Source organism: Schistocerca americana, chromosome 7 (genome assembly GCF_021461395.2).
Source record: "Schistocerca americana isolate TAMUIC-IGC-003095 chromosome 7, iqSchAmer2.1, whole genome shotgun sequence".
Lineage (NCBI taxonomy): Eukaryota > Metazoa > Arthropoda > Insecta > Orthoptera > Acrididae > Schistocerca > Schistocerca americana.
Genome location: NC_060125.1, coordinates 269940170 through 269956706, shown reverse-complemented (window position 1 = coordinate 269956706; position 16537 = coordinate 269940170).

Genomic DNA, 16537 nt, shown 5'->3' with positions numbered 1-16537 from the left:
TTAAACGTTGTAGGATCGTGCTGCAAGAGTGATTTTATAGGTCCATTGTTACGTAGTCTGTTGAACCCGAATCTCGTAATTAGTTCATCTGTTCTATCTAGTATGATCTTGGTTTTAAGTGTATCGTAAAGAGAGTTTGTTGGGAAGACACAGCGCAGTACTTTCCTACTATTTTTAGGACAATTGCTTGTTGAGTTTAGTTTTTCTGGTAAATTACGTCTTGTAGCGGCCAGTTGTTTTGTATGAATGATAGTGACTCCTCCTTGAAAACAAGTTCCTCTGCCTGCTTTGGGTGCCATACGTAATTGAGGAGGCTTTTGCCGAAGCATTTTGCTTCGACAATTCCAGAAAACGTTATGTTTCGTACTGGAACCAATTTTTCTAGATGCTCTTTTTTGGTACAGAAACCATTTGCGTTGACAAAGCATGTCGTTGCAGTGTCTTTTCTGGACGTGAATGTGAAAAGACAACCAAATTTGTAGAGTGTATCAATAGGTTACGCTTGGGCAGATCAGTCTGGCGTGTTGCTGATGTAGAAGCATATGATGTTCCAGGCGTGCATAATTTCCATATCCCGCCGGATAAACTTTCTGGAAAACATCATCTAGGGGTTGAAGCTCTTTCTTCCCGTGATTGCTTTAACAATAGATATGTTTTTGGATACGGTCCGCCTTTAGCAAGACACAATTTTGTTTTAAACCCAAACAAATTGGTTCAAATGGCTCTGAGCACTATGGGACTTAACTTACGAGGTCATCAGTCCCCTAGAACGTAGAACTACTTAAACCTAGCTAAACTAAGGACATTACACACATCCATGCCCGAGGCAGGATTCGAACCTGCGACCGTAGCGGTCGCGAGGTTCCAGATTATAGCGCCTAGAACCGCACGGTCACTCCGCCGGCAAACCAAACATGTTTCACTGCAGTTGCAGCATCTTCAGTGGAGTTTTGTTTTACGGCTGTTAACGGTAAAGAACGTTCTTTACTGTTTGTATACATGTAAATATTAGTTTTTAAACCGTGATGACAGATATTTGACACAACACATAAAATTATGAATTCATACCTTTTTACCACATGGTGTGGTTTTCCTGATGCATTAGGTTAGATAAACTGAACCACAAAAATAAAAACAAAATTAAAAAGGACACCCAACACAAAAAACAAAAGCCTTCTCATCAACTTACAAACACACAGAACACACATATGACCACACATGAACAACAAACACCCACAACGACAAACAAGTGGTTCACAGAATAGGCAACATACTCAAAAAAACAAGGGCTAAAAATAGCCTACAGGAAAGACAACTCAACACAGATAAAAATTGGGGAACCAACACAAGGACAGACAAACACAATGCATATGGTATATACTAACTAACATGTAACGACTGCAAATCAGTTTATATAGGACAGACAAGCATAAACTTTAATATCAGATACACAGAAGAGCATTAAACTGTAACAGCTGTCATTCTACATTTGCTGAACACCTTATGGACAAGAAAAATAACCCAACAAACATCAATACTGATTTGAAAATTTTCAAGTGCAGCAGCAGCCCCACATAAAAACTAATAATTGTAAAAACTTATGAGACACAAAAAGTCATACTGGAAGGAAAACAAGTGATAAATGAATACACAGCTTTCTGCAATGGAAATCTGTTCTCCGCCCTCAAATAATTATTAGACAAGACCAACCTATAGAGCTCTCACCACCGCCCCCCCCCCCCCCCACACACACACAAAAAACACACAAATTGCACAGACACCTCTGAAAGATAGAGAAGAACCGCCAGGAACAGCTTCAACTGTTCCACCATCAGCCATCTAGTTTATACACCTTTAACTGTTCCACTGTAGGTCATATTTGTTTTTACAGCTGGTAAACAGTGAAATAGTGACAGTGATAGCTTAATGTATGTGATCCTTGACAGTGTTGAAGATGACGAAAAAGAAAATGTAAGTGAAACATAATGTAAGTAGACACACACACACACACACACACACACACACACATAATTAATTAATTTCAGGGATAAATGTAACAATTTTCGAGTCGTAATTTTGGCTTAAATAATTTGTCTACTTTAAGGTGTAAGTGATTGCAGATGACAAACTGTGAAACAAAACAGTGACTGTAGAAACGTAATACATCAGGAAAACCACACCATGTGGTAAAAAGGTATGAATTCATAATTTTATGTGTTGTTTCAAATATCTGTAATTACGATTTAAAAACTAATATTTACGTGTATACAAACAGTAAAAAACATTCTATATCTTTAACAGCCATAAAATAAAAGCCCACTGAAGATGCTGCCACTTCAGTGAAACATGTTTGGGTTAAAAACAAAATTGTGTTTTGCTTAAGGTGGCCCCTATCCTAAAACATTTGTATTCCTGGAAATCGTTTCATTGTTTCAGTAATGATGGATCTACATTCCGGCAGAGTGTTTTGTGGTGCAGTGATGAATGTACGGAGCACGTTTTCAGTCCGTAGGCATTCCTGCATGGGTTACGTTGCTACATCAGTGCACTTGATCTTCTCTGTTTTGTCGGCGATGAGATGCAGCGGCCTTCGCATGCACTTCGAATCGGCAGCGAGAGGAGTAGCACTGCATATGCTGCATGTAGGTGTTGCTTTTTTTGAATCGAGTTGTAGCTGAAAATCAGGTGAGATCCGTTACATTTCCCACATTTGTGTTAGTCGCAACTGTTCTCGGAGGTGTGCATATCTTGCATTGTCTGAGTTGCGAAGATAGTGGGTTGGCTGGTTGAACCTAATGTAGTACGCTAAGCATCCTGAAACGGTATCCACGAAGCTTGTTTGTGGTTTCCTTGTGATCATAGATGACACGCACTTTTTTGATCGTTCGTTTTGTGAGTCTACAGTAGGTGCGCGATGCTTTTTTGACTTGGTACCGTTACATCTTTAGCTCCTCTTCGACTTCCTGATTGGTGACATCGCGATCGACGTTAGTAATGATGACATTTCGAAAGGGTCCAGTCAGGTTGTGGTTCAGTACGTAAGTTTATTGCTTGATGGTTGCTTCGGTCTGTAAGTGGTGACAAAGATTTTTTGAGTTTGGTTTCAAAGTCAGTTTGGTAGGCGGTCAGTTTCACACTGCTCGTTCGAAATTCATCTCAGTCGCAAATTGTGTGAGGTCGAATTGTCTAAGTGCTATATGAAAAGACATAGCAGTTTCCTTACAATGATAACAATTTTAGGTTGAACGTGCGGATCAAACTTCATTGAGCTCACACCGGACTGTGTACACGCTGTGGAGTTTCGTCTCGACTTAGGTCTGGAACACACCTTACGAAAAGTTTCATGTATCTCAAGAGGTTCTGTTACACGAGGAGAATCATTGGTTTGACAAACAGTACCGGGCTGTTGTCAGTCTGAGATTGTTGGTGATTGGTTGGTGACTGTTCAGATTCGGCCAGTATTGTTGTGTCAGATATGTTGTTTTCTTGTCAGGTTTTTCGTTTGGCAGGTAGAACGTTGATTCTGCATGGTGGAGACGGGATGATTCAGTAGCCTGCAAAACATATTTGCCTTTTATAGTTCTGGTCCTAAACTCTGTGCGTTAGGCCTGGCAGATGCGGGTTGTCTGTACTCGGACAGGGCCCTGGCCTGCAGTATACCGTAACTATCTGTCCCTAAGTCTGGCTATCAACTCTACGAAGCCTAGCTCTAGTTCGCCGTAACAGAGGACCCAACAATTTACCTTTTTTGTAAAAAAGTAGAGACAATGGAAATGCGCCCCGAAGGAGAGCTACCGAGCTATGTAATCGACATGAAGTGAGAAATCCTATACTATCCTGCCCTGCTGGAACATGTCATTTGGCACCCCATTCATTAACGGTACGATTGCATGACTTACCCAATCCTTCCACATACTGGAGAGCTTTCAGCATCCCTTCAACAATTACCAAGTCAGTCCTGTTGTCAGCTCCGATAGCTCCCCACTTCATGATTCCAAACCTTGGAGAGGTCCTAAGAATCTTTCCTTTGTTTGATGTTTCACCAGATCGACGGGCACGTTGGTGGCTTACCAGTATTTCCACATGAGAGCTCCTGACTTCATGATTCCAAACCTTGAAGTGCTCCTGAGAATCAGTGCCTTCCGTGACGTTTCACCAGTATTATTGGCTCGTTGGTGCCAGAACTCATCGCTGAAGACCATGGAACGCCATTCAGGTGTCCCAACTGATTCTGGCTCTATACCATTCAAGTCTGCGTTGTCTGTGGTAAATCACGCAGCAGTCGAACAATTCTCCGATCTTGTGACGGTGCAGTTCTTCTGGAAGGACACTGCCTTCTCTTCTTGCCTCACTGTTGTCCCGAGTCCATCTTGTCAGCTCTCTTCACTGCTACAGTCGTTGCACTTCAGCGAACCATCTCTATAATCTGTCGGTATCATTCCCTCAAGTCCCTTGACTTTTCTTGAAGACCGAAAGGGGCATGCAGTGTTGCGATTTCCACACGAGAAAGTTCCAGCAATGCGAGACTCACCCAACAGCTATCACATATCATATCACTCTTCATCTGTAGAACTGACTCGTTTCTGAACCGAAAATATTGAAAATAAGCTGTCATATGTGAAACGCCCGCTAAACCCACAGGGCGGAACAGGTAACAAGATTGTGGAAAGGGCCAAGGGTTCAACTCAGTTTCTGCTTCTAATTGTCATTTATTGTAATTTAGCAACTCAATCACGGCTGAAGGCCTCCAACATGAAATCTTAACAAGATAAAAATCGAATTAAGATAGCAATAAACTAATTCAAAAAACTAACATACGCAAAGTGCAATACAAATGGCTGAGGGCCACAATTAATTTCCAAAATTTTAGAATGTATTACCATAGACCTTTAAAGATAGAAGGCTAACAAGAAATCTTTAAAAAATCAAAATTCAATCAAGAGAGCAATAAAAAATTCAAAACCCGAAAGGCAACATATATAAGGTGCAATACACAAATGGTTGAGGGCCATAGTTAAATTTCAAAACTTCAGAATATATTACCATAGACCAATAAAGGCTGAAGGCCAGCATGTTTAACAACAAGAAATCTTAAAAATCGAATTAAAATAGCAATAAAATAATTTAAAGAAACAACATATGCAAGGTGAATACCAATGACTGAGGGCCACAATCAAACTTCAAAATTTCAAAATATAGTATCATAATCTTTAAAGGCAGAAGGCCGCAATCTTTAAGCTTGAAAGATAAATTTAAAAATCAATTTTGCAAAATTTTAAGAAACAAACTATAACCACAAGCCTAAAATTTAAAATAGCTGACAACAGATAATTAAACACCGGTGGCACTCAGAAGGCCTCCAGGGAGGTCGGTCTGTCCTCGTTCACTTAAGTGAGACAGGTGGTAAGCCCAACTAGAGGGCAGCCACGCACCGACCGACACAACAGCTTGCTTCCCGTCAATCAGTACATGAGAACCCCAACTGGCAATGTTACAAACGTAATAATCCACAATTGAGTACGTATTAGCTGTCAAAATTACACACCATGTTAGACAGCGACAACAGGTGAGGAAAGGACGCTGCCTGAAATTACGTTAGTGGCCAGGGCAGGTAACCGGAACACTAACGGCCACAAGACAGAAAATTCCACTGGTGCACTCAAATCGTAGTCGACCAAAATACTTAATTTCACCGCATGGTGGCTAAATCTCAGCAGTAGAACCACTCGGTTTTGTTCACCGGATAACCTCCCCAACAGCAAACCACCGAAGCGAACCACCACAACATGAATAGACGTGGCTTGGGTAGTTGAAACCACTACTCAACTTTGACGTCTTGTGTCGGCGAACAACAAAGTTTGTAGCGATAGGGCAGCTCCACACACGCTCCGGCCCTGTGCAGGGACTGCCAGCGGCTCCAGCCGACTGCACCGCGCAAAGAACTTCCCTCGTCCGAACAACAAAGTTTGTAGCGATAGGGCAGCTCCACACACGCTCCGTCCCTGTGCAGGGACTGCCAGTGGCTCCAGCCGACTACACCGCGCAAAGAACTTCCCTCGTCCGCAACAACAGACCGACTCACTCCAGACACCCTTGCCGGAAACTATATGCACCAAAACAAAGATGGTACACTGCGCAAATATCGATACACATCACTGCTGCCACACGTAGAAGGAAGAGAACCACGATGTAACCGCAACAAGGGCGGGAAACCAAACACAGATAGACAAATGGTTCAAATGGCTCTGAGCACTATGGGACTTAACTGCTGTGGTCATCAGTCCCCTAGAACTTAGAACTACTTAAACTTAACTAACCTAAGGACATCACACACGTCCATGCCCGAGGCAGGATTCGAACCTGCGACCGTAGCGGTCTCGTGGTTCCAGACTGTAGCGCCTAGAACCGCTCGGCCACCACGGCCGGCACAGATAGACAGCGAAGTTCACGAAAACGCATGGTTGGGAGAGAACACGGTTCATTGTGGATGAAATCTTAATCACAATATCCCGTAGACATGGAAATATTGGATTACCGTTTTGTAGGGTTCTGAAAATGTGGTGTGGGGTGTCGGACGTGCTTTGCAAAAGTGGTTACTATAACACTCAAGTTTATTATGCGAAAATCAAGACACTGATTTAAACAATTGAACATTGAATATTTCGATAAATGATAGACTTTGACCTAGGTTCAAGTGGATGAACACGATAAATGCGAAGTCATGCAGATAATATTTAATAAGGCCAGTTTCTAATACCAGTGACATCGTCAAGGTTCATATTAAAAGCGTGCAAGCTGGACGTGATGTACTAAAGAAGAATAACTAGCTCCTGAAGAAAGTGAACTAATATCGAGTTCCTACAGAAATGCCGATCAAAGCTATTGCCCGTCTTAGCGAACCATAGCGCATTGCGGGAAGAAGTGGCGGTGACGGCTGGACGGCTGGAGACTCTTGAGTTCACAAAACTCTGAGGTCACGTCTCTCTCCCTGTCCTCTAATCAAGGGGAAACATGTTTCTGTGTGGCCGCAAGAGTCTTCTCATCATTCATCCAGCGACAAGTTTTTCCTCTTCAGACTGCCAATATGAAGTCATCACACTTCCGATGCGTAGCGTGAAATCTTTACTCAGCAAAAGCCTAACGTTAAGTGTATTTTTTCTGGAAGCTCTGTAACTTCGGTGTTTCTGTCAGACCTGTGATCTCTCTGGTGAACAGTGGTAGATATTGCGAGATTCGTCCAGCAAAACTCAAGTAAAGATGTTAAACAGTCTCCTACTCATTCCGATTTTTGCTCCTTCCTACCACTAGTGTTCTGGGATTGAGAGCCATTTAGGAAATCACTCCCACTCCGTGGGAAAAGTTTGAAATAGACCTGTAACATGGGTGGCACTAGGCACGGATGAGAAACTGTGTGCCCTATGGAAAACAACAGTCAGGAACAACCAGAACGCTGGATTCAGAAAATTTAAACCGCATGTCATTTTGTGGCGTCTTTTCTGGGACAATGAAGAGCCACACGCTATCCTGCGTGCAGCGACGTCTGGGCAGAGATTCCTTGTCTTGTTAAAAGGCTTTTATAAACACTGCTGTATTTTTTTGCGACAGAAAGAGGCATCCTGTGTTATGCCCCGAGAGTTCGGTGTGGGAGACACGAATGGACGTGAATGCGGGTCTTTTGGAACTTCACCACAGGCTATGAACATTTTTATATAGCCAGCTCCTCTTAAAAGGACTCTTATATTTTGCTAGCCATCTCATGGGCTCCCAACTGTGCAATACCTTCACCATTGATTGACTGGTTGAATGATCTTAAGACGGAAGCTAAAACAGCTTAGGTCTGACCCGCCACTGCCCACACCGAAACTAGGTTTGTTGTCCGGTATCGCTCGCTGTATGTCTAGTAAAACCAACCAGTGCCCTTAAATAGTGCAAGGAGTCCCTCTACCAGTTTTTTGTTAGACACAGTTTCTTCAGGTCTAGTTGTCCCCAAGATTCTGTATTTTTGACTATCCAGTACCATGCATTCGAAGATTAGGTTTGACGCAGTTTCTTCATCCTTAACACAGATCCTACATTTAGGGTCCTCTTCCGTTATACCCATTGTGCGTAGGGGTTTTTTGAAATTCCCATGGCCGGTCATCAGTCCAGTCATGAGTTTGATCTCTTTCCTGTTCAATCCCAGGATTACAGAGCTTCTTTTAAAACATGGCTTGGGCATCATTACCTTACCATGCTTTTGTTTATATACCTTGGTCCACCTTCACAATACTATAAAGTAAAGTGGAATGAAGGGAATCCTTGGCGGCATCGCTGGCAGTTTCATGATTCCCTGTTCAACAGCGACACTACTGAGGAATTGAGACGGGAGACATGCCGTGCACTAACATGGGCACCTGCGCTCAACCACAATATCTTGCCTGCGCAGGGGTCAGCGTTTCGATGTCTTCGTGAGGATCCTAATATCGTGATCTTATCGGCGGCTAAAGGCAACACAACTGCTGTGCACTCCAAACAGATGTACTTAAACAATATGAGTCAGTTATTGAAGGACTCTGCATTTCGCCTTCAAAACAAGGACCCCACGACCAGAATACAACGGACAACTTTAGAATATGTCAGGAACAGCACGATATCTGATGTTGCGACCAAGAAACCTCGTACACAGGCACCGTTCCTCCCAGACTATACGGATTGGGTAACACTATTAAGGATACCAAAGTCTTTAATCAATTGTTAGTATTACTGGAGTGTCCATACACAGTCTGGTTAAACATATAGTAGCGCAGCTGAGCCCTTTAAAGGAAAAATGTAAGCGCCTCATTCGCAACTCAGAGAAGGTTTTGTCCGTGGGCTCAAGAATCTCCGACTTATGCCCTCACATATTCTCATTAGTTTCAGTGTGGTCTCACTTTACACTCGAGTGCCATTGCAAGAATCACTGTTGTTCATTGGCGCGAACATAAAAGGGGACTTGTTGATTTGTTAAAGCACGTGCTGACTTCGACTTGCTTTCTATTCAATGACCAACACTTTGAACAGACTGACGGTGTCGCAATGGGTGGTGTCTTTTCACGCACTATGGCGAATCTTTATATGGACGACTTCGAGGTGAGAGCACCCCAGTCAACGGAGTTGACACCTAAGCGCTTTTGGCGATTTGTGGATGACACTGAAATGTCAATGGACACCCCAGCATAAATAAGCAACTAAACGGGCACGGTAAAATCCAGGCAATTGATCACAATTCGTTTGTTACTTCAGAAGAGTCCAACAATAATTTATTGCACACATAACTCTTCGAATTCCGCTGCCTGGCAACGAACACATTTCTTCTGAATTCTCTTACTCCATCTTACAAACATACACTACTGGCCATTAAAATTGCTGCACCACGAAGATGACGTGCTAGAGACGCGAAATTTAACCGACAGGAAGAAGATGCTGTGATATGCAAATGATTAGCTTCTCAGAGCATTCACACGAGGTTGGCGCCGGTGGCGACACCTAAAACGTGCTGACACGAGGAAAGTTTCCAACCGATTTCTCATACACAAACAGAAGTTGACCGGCGTTGCCTGGTGAAGCGTTTTTGTCATGCCTCGTGTAAGGAGGAGAAATGCGTACCATCATGTTTCCGACTTTGATAAAGGTCGGATTGTAGCCTATCGCGGTTGCGGTTTATCGTATCGCGACTTTGCTGCTTGCATTGGTCGAGATCCAATGACTGTTAGCAGAATATGGAATCGGTGGATTCAGGGGGGTAATGCGGAACGCCGTGCTGGATCCAACGGCCTCGAATCACTAGCAGTCGAGATGACAGGCATCTTATCCGCACGGCTGTAACGGATCGTGGAGCAACGTCTCGATCCCTGAGTCAACAGATGGGGACGTTTGCAACACAACGACCATCTGCACGAACAGTTCGACGACGTTTGCAGCAGCATGGACTTTCTGCTCGGAGACAGTGGCTGCGGTTACCCTGACGCTGCATCAGAGACAGGAGCGCCTGCGATGGTGTACTCAACAACGAACCTGGGTGCACGAATGGCAAAACGTCATTTTTTTCGGATGAATCCAGGTTCTGTTTACAGCATCATGATGGTCGCATCCGCGTTTGGCGACATCGCGGTGAACGCACATTGGACGCGTGTATTCGTCATCACCATACTGGTGTATCACCTGGCGTGATTGTATGGGGTGCCACTGGTTACACGTTTTGGTCACCTCTTGTTCGCATTGACAGAACTTTGAACAGTGGACGTTAGATTTCAGATGTGTTACGACCCGCGGCTTTAACCTTCATTCGATCCTTGCGAAACCCAACATTTCAGCAGGATAATGCACGACCGCATGTTGCAGGTCCTGTACGGGCCTTTCTGGATAGAGAAAATTTTCGACTGCTGCCCTGGCCAGCACATTCTCCAGATCTCTCACCAATTGAAAACGTCTGGCCAATGGCGGCCGAGCAACTGGCTCGTCACAATACGGCAGTCGCTACTCTTGATGAACTATGGTATTATTACGGCCAGAGGTGGTTGTTGTGGGTACTGATTTCTCAGGACCTATGCACCCAAATTGCGTGAAAATGTAATCACATGTCAGTTCTAGTATAATATATTTGTCCAATAAATACCCCTCTATCATCTGCATTTCTTCCTGGCGCAGCAATTTTAATGGCCAGTAGTTTGAAAACAGAGCATTTTTCAAAAAAAAAAAAAAAAAAAAATGGTTCAAATGGCTCTGAGCACTATGGGACTCAACTGCTGAGGTCATTAGTCCCCTAGAACTTAGAACTAGTTAAACCTAACTAACCTAAGGACATCACAAACATCCATGCCCGAGGAAGGATTCGAACCTGCGACCGTAGCGGTCTTGCGGTTCCAGACTGCAGCGCCTTTAACCGCACGGCCACTTCGGCCGGCAGCATTTTTCAAACATACATTAAAAATGGAAACTCTTCAATTCGTATATACAGGTAAACAGCACACAAATAAGTAAGATATAAATAAATAACAAATAAATTTCTTATAACACTGTCCAAATCGAATCACGTAATCCTGAAAACATATTTCCTGAGTCAGGTCAGGCTCTTGGGCATATTCAAGACAACTGACGTGGAATAATAATAAAATACCATTTAACAATTGAGTATTACTTCAGTATTAAAACTGTTACGTTGAAAATCAAACTTTAGTCAGGGAAACTGCGGAAGGGGCAGGTATTGCAGACCAGGTCTTAATAAGATGGTTTAGAATAACGGGCTCTACTAGTAAATTAAGCCCGGTTGCTACAAGGTAGAGACTCCAGTTATGAGGGATGCCGTAGCAGGCCAGGAGGCCGTAACGTCTCAGAGGCTATGGTGTGACGGGAAGCGGCGCTCCGACCGTGTGCACGTACACGGCCGACGCAGACAGGCTACGCCCGGTGGACCAGCGCATAACAAACGACACCCCGGAGAGCGCCTCCTAACGCTACGAACAGCTCGGAAGGCCGAGAGGAAACAAACAAACATATAAATCATGCATTATAATGATGGAACATATGAAAATGCTCAGAGCAAGACAAGAAGCTTAATGTGAGCCTGGCCCCAAGCTCCAACCCAACCTTACGTGTAACAGCAAGACTTTTACAATAAGCATTACCAAAAGTATTAACCGGTTAATCATACAATAAAATATAACAAGGTAATGTAATCTACATCTATATCTACATGTATACTCTGCAAATCACTTTTAAGTGCCTGGCAGAGAGTTCATCGAAGCACCTTCACAAATCTCTATTATTTCAATCTCGTATACCGCGCAGAAAGAATGAACGCATATATCTTTCCGTACGAGCTCTGATTTCCCTTATTTTATCGTGGTGATCGTTCCGCCAAATGTAGGTCAGTGTCAACAAAATATTTTCGCATTCGGAGGAGAAACTTGGTGATTGGAATTTCGTGAGAGAGCCCAAATCATGTATCATTTCTGTGACACTCTCTCCCATATTTCGCGATAATACAAAACGTGCTGCCTTTCTTTGAACTGTTTCGATGAAGTCCGTCAGCCCTACCTGGTAAGAATCCCACACGGCGCATCAGTATTCTAAAAGACAACGGACGAGCATAGTGAAGGCAGTCTCCTTAGTAGGTCTGTTACATCTTATAAGTGTCATACCAATAAAACGCAGCCTTTGCTTAGCCTTTCCCACAACATTTCTATGTGTTCTTCCCAATTTAAGTTGTTCGTAATTATAATACCTAGGTATTTAGTTGAATTTACGGCTTTTAGATCAGACTGATTTATCGTGTAACCAAAGTTTAACGAGTTCCTTTTAGCAATCATGTGGATGACCTCACACTTTTCGTTATTTAGGGTCAACTGCCACTTTTCGCACCATTCAGATATTTTTTCTAAATCGTTTTGCAGTTTGTTTTGATCTTCTGACGACTTTATTAGTTGATAAATGTGAGAAGTGATCTAAGTTTAGCAAGACCTGGGGTCTATAAGAGTTTCTGTAGCTACGGGACGCCATATATTGGACTAGCCTATCGCTCCGTGGAGGACAGATGCATCGAACATCGACGACACACAAGTCTAGACCAGCCAGAGAAATCTGTAGTGGCCGATCATTGTCTCGTTCTGGATACAGTATGGAATACAAACACACCATAATACTCTCGTCGACGTCTTAGTACTGGGACAGCGTTATTAAAGAAGCAGTGGAAATTAGCAGCTCGAGCAATACTGCTGGACAGGGACACAAGATACCAAGTTAGTAGAGTAGTGGATTCTGCGCTAGCCATGTTAAAATCACAGCGACCACAAAGAGGAACTGTTGTTCGGACAAATGGTGACGCTACGATGTCCCGACACAGGCGATTGGGGCGTCAGACGACAGCGCACAGTACGAATGGCTCTAAGCACTATGAGACTTAACGTCTGAGGTCATCAGTCCCCTAGGCGTAGAACTACCCTACTGCCCATTAAAATTGCTGCACCAAGAAGAAATGCAGATTATAAACGGGTATTCATTGGACAAATATATTATACTGGAACTGATAAATGATTACATTTATACGCAATTTGGGTGCAGAGATCCTGAGAAATCAGTGCCCAGAACAACCACATCTGGTCGTAATAACGGCCTTGATACGCCTGGGCATTGAATCAAACAGGGTTTGGATTGCGTGTACAGGTACAGCTGCCCATGCAGCTTCAACAAGATACCATAGTTCATCAAGAGTAATGACTGCCGTATTGTGACGAGCAAGTTGCTCGGCCACCATTGACCAGACGTTTTCAATTGGTGGGAGATCTGGAGAATGTGCTGGCCAGGGCAGCAGTCGAACATTTTCTGTATCCAGAAAGACCCGTTCAGGACCTGCAACAAGCGGTCGTGCATTATCCTGCTGAAATGTAGAGTTTCGCAGGGATCGAATGAAGGGTAGAGCCACGGGTCGTAACAAATCTGAAACGTAAAGTCCACTGTTCAAAGTTCTGTCAATGCGAACAAGAGGTGACCGAGACGTGTAACCAATGGCACCCCATACCATCGCGCCGGGTGACACGCCAGTATGGCGATGACGAATACACGCTTCCAATGTGCGTTCACCGCGATGTCGCCAAACACGGATGCGACCATCATGATGCTGTAAACAGAACCTGGATTCATCCGAAAAAATTACGCTTTGCCATTCGTGCACCCAGGTTTGTCGTTGAGTACACCCTCGCAGGCGCTCCTGTTTGTCATGCAGCATCAACGGTCTCCGAGCTGGTAGTCCATGCCGCTGCAAACGTCTTCGAACTGTACGTGCAGATGGTCGTTGTCTTGCAAACGTCCCCATCTGTTGACTCAGGGATCGAGACGTGGCTGCACGATCCGTTACAGTCATGCGGATAAGATGCCTGTCATCTCGACTGCTAGTGATACGAGACCGTTGGGATCGAGCAAGGCGTTCTGTATTACCCTCTTGAACCCATCGATTCCATATTCTGCTAACAGTCATTGGATCTCGACCTCCGCGAGCGGCAATGTCGCGATACGATAAACTGCAATCGCGGTAGGCTACAATCCGACCTTTATAATATTCGGAAACGTGATGGTACGCATTTTTCTCCTTACACGAGGAATCACAACAACGTTTCACCAGGCAACGCCGGTCAACTGCTATTTGCGTATGAGAAATCGGTTGGAAACTTTCCTCGTGGCAGCACGTTGTAGAGGTCGCCACCGGCGCCAACCTTGTGTGAATGCTCTGAAAAGCTAATCATTTGCATATCACAGCATATTCTTCCTGTCGGTTAAATTTCGAGTCTGTAGCACGTCATCTTCGTGGTGTAGAAATTTTAATTGCCGGTAGTGTACATAAACATATCTAACCTTAGAACACCACACACATCCATGCCCGAGGCAGGATTCGAACCTGCGACTGTAGCAGCATCGCGGTTCTGGACTGAAGCGCTTAGAACCGCTCGGCAGAGCGGCCGGCGCACGGTACGATTGACAGCCTGTACGCGTGCGTCGTAACTGTTGATTCATCGTCTGTCAGGTGGTGCAGCTGCCTCTCTCGCAACCGATAACGACATATTGCTCACCGAACATGGCGCTTTCAAGCCTGCGCAGTTTCTTCTCAGCCTGGCCCAATAGGAGACTTACATCTTAGCCGCAGCAGTGTTTACGCCGCACCACAAGATGTCGGTCACTTGCACCGAGGACATATTGTGGAAATTTCACAACTACATCCGACGTCTCACCTGAGAATCATATTTATAACTATTGCACCGGGAAAGGTCAAGAAACACAACATTCATTCTGTTTATAGGCCTTGTATAAACAATGCCTTTAAATGAAGGCGAATGCTATAGTTGCAAGAATACTACTGTCATATGCAACTTCAACTAAGTTATGACTTGTGTATTCAGTGGTAGTTTAATGTATCTCACGTAACATAAACATTAGAAGCAATCATGATTATCAGGTCTGAGTTCTGACCCTGATTTCTCACCCTAACTTGAGGAGCAAACTTATGCTTTTGTGTAGATTTTGATCTTAACTGAAGTTCAGTTTTAATTAACTCACTTGTATCGTTAGTTCTACCCTCACTCTTGTTATTGCGCAACAAGTCAACAGTACCTTTAGTGAGTGGCATCTCCAGTTGCACTAAAACATTTTATACGACTGGTTTCGGCCCTTATACCATTCTCAAGTGTTCACAACTGAACAACAGGAGCCCTTTTGGCAGTTGAAGTGCATCTTGGTTGTACTGAGCGCTCCAAATGACAGAAAGGCTCCTGTTCTTCAGTTGTCAACACTTGCGCAAGACGTATGGGCTGAAAGCGGTTTCTATGCAACTGGAGCTGCCATTCAGTAAAACCAACAATAATGATTGCGGATGCCCTGTGTCCAAGGTAAAGTGTTGGACAAACTAACTCAACAACATTTTGTGATTTGATCCATTGTAAATGGTTTTTGAAAGTTTAATTATTTGGCTCATTATCGTTATTCTTTCTTGGCAGTCTTACTGCCTTCACGTGCACCATATCTGTTTTACTCCTATAACATTTTGAAAGTTCTGTCGATTTTATCTTGTTTATAAACAAAAAAGTCAGTGTATTGGTCAGTTTGTTTAAAAAATTGATAATATGTTGAGTTTTTGAAATACATTTGGAAGTGATTTCACAGCCAGTAACGTAATTCCTTACACTCAGCTCCAGATTAATAATACTGTATAAAATATATTCTGGTAGTTTTTCATTGCGTAAATAAATGACAATGTACTTGAATGTTGTTGTGGAACAGAGATTTTCCAAGTAAGCATATAATTTTTGGTACGAAATGAGTTGACATCTTTTTCACTGAGCGGTTCTAGGCACTTCAGTCTGGAACCGCGCTGCTGCTATGGTCGCAGGTTAGAATCCTGCCTCGGGCATGGATGTGTGTGATGTCGTTACGTTAGCTATGTTTAAGTAGTTCTAGGTCTAGGGGACTGATGACGTCAGATGTTAATTCCCTTAGTGCTCACAGCCATTTGAACCATTTTTTGAACATCTTTCAATACTGTGCCGTCTGATACTTCACGTTAAGTTTGGATATAAGAAGCAGTCAATGATTTTTATGGTTATGTCAAAATGACACTTTTGTGAGACACTCTATGTTCTGAACAACGTATGTTGATTATACATGTTTTTAATTATTTGGTTCATTATCGTTATTCTTTCTTGGCAGTATTACTGCCTTCAAGTGCACCATATCTGTTTAACCCCTATAATCCTTAAGAGTTACTTGCTTCCCACATTACGTAACTATCTATGCACTAAACTACAATTTATGCTTTGAAGTGATTTATTTTCTGTTATGTATTACACACATCACCGGTAAAATAATATTTTTTTAATGTAATTCACTAGAATTTGTGCCTTTCTACTTATAACCACTATTAATTTTTTTTATACAAGAGCGATTAAGAGTGGATCTGCCACTTTTATATTAACAACAACCGAAGAAATAGAAAAGAAGAAAGTGTGAGCTGTTCTATCCATAGGAAAAAAATATT